The sequence below is a fragment of the Penaeus monodon genome, chromosome 34 (assembly GCF_015228065.2).
Source record: "Penaeus monodon isolate SGIC_2016 chromosome 34, NSTDA_Pmon_1, whole genome shotgun sequence".
Lineage (NCBI taxonomy): Eukaryota > Metazoa > Arthropoda > Malacostraca > Decapoda > Penaeidae > Penaeus > Penaeus monodon.
This window is the reverse complement of record NC_051419.1, coordinates 8,114,272-8,115,190: the sequence shown is the minus strand read 5'-3', so window position 1 is coordinate 8,115,190 and position 919 is coordinate 8,114,272. Positions and strand designations below refer to the sequence as shown.

The following is a 919-nucleotide window of genomic DNA, read 5'->3' as shown; positions in this document are numbered from 1 at the left end:
TTCCGTCCCTCATACACCTAACCTGCATTTCCCCCACCTATGTTAAGTCTCCACTACGCTATAGTTTCCTCTTCATCTTCCTTTCCTCCTTTCCTCACCCTTTCCTTCCTCCCGTCTTCACATCCCCTCCCCCCAAATCTCGTCTCCCCACAACCTCCCATCTCGCGTCCCTCTCCCACCTACATCAACACCACAACCCCCCCCATATCCCCCCCTTTCCTTCCCCCTCCTAGTAAAGTCCACCTTTTCTTTTTAGTGGCTACCCTCACCCCTCCTTCGCCATACAACTAATACACCCTCACGCGCCTCGTTCTATATACCCAGTACACTACAACCCCTCCTTCTATACATTTAATACACCCCCTCTTTTGATACATCTAATACCACACTCCTCCTTCTCTACATCTAATACACCCCTCCCCCCTCTCTCCTTCCATACATCCTAATGCCCCCCTCCTCCTAGACATCAAATATACCACAACCCCCCCTTATATACACCTAATACACCCCCTTCCTTTCATATACCCAATACACCCCCATCCCTCCCCCCATTCACCCCGACCCCCGCGTATGCTGATATCTCTCCCCTTTGTAGAGACATTTCAAGATATTGATGAGTGATACGGACTGCCGTAGAATCGAACTGTTTTGGGGAAAGGAATAACCCTTTAGTGAGGTTAGCTCACGTTTGTTTGTTTTCATTCTTGTTTATATTCTTTGGGACTTATTTTCAGTTATTTGTCTGAATTTTGTTTATTCGTTGAATTGTTTTATTTATTAGTGACTGTTCATTACCCATATCGTTTCTTTGGTTGTTCTGTTATGGTAATTACTTGCCTTGGGTCATTCTTTATGAAATGTGTATTGTCGTGGGTTTTAGTATATAATAGCAGTAAAATGTTATAATAAAATATATTGT

The 919-nt window shown here is 44.1% G+C and overlaps 1 protein-coding gene across 2 annotated transcripts in view; it reads left to right on the top strand.

Moving 5' to 3' along the window:
* The window catches only part of LOC119594566 (insulin-like growth factor-binding protein complex acid labile subunit), a 106,376-nt gene that overhangs the window by 89,237 nt on the left and 16,220 nt on the right, over nt 1–919 (top strand). The window lies entirely within an intron of this gene.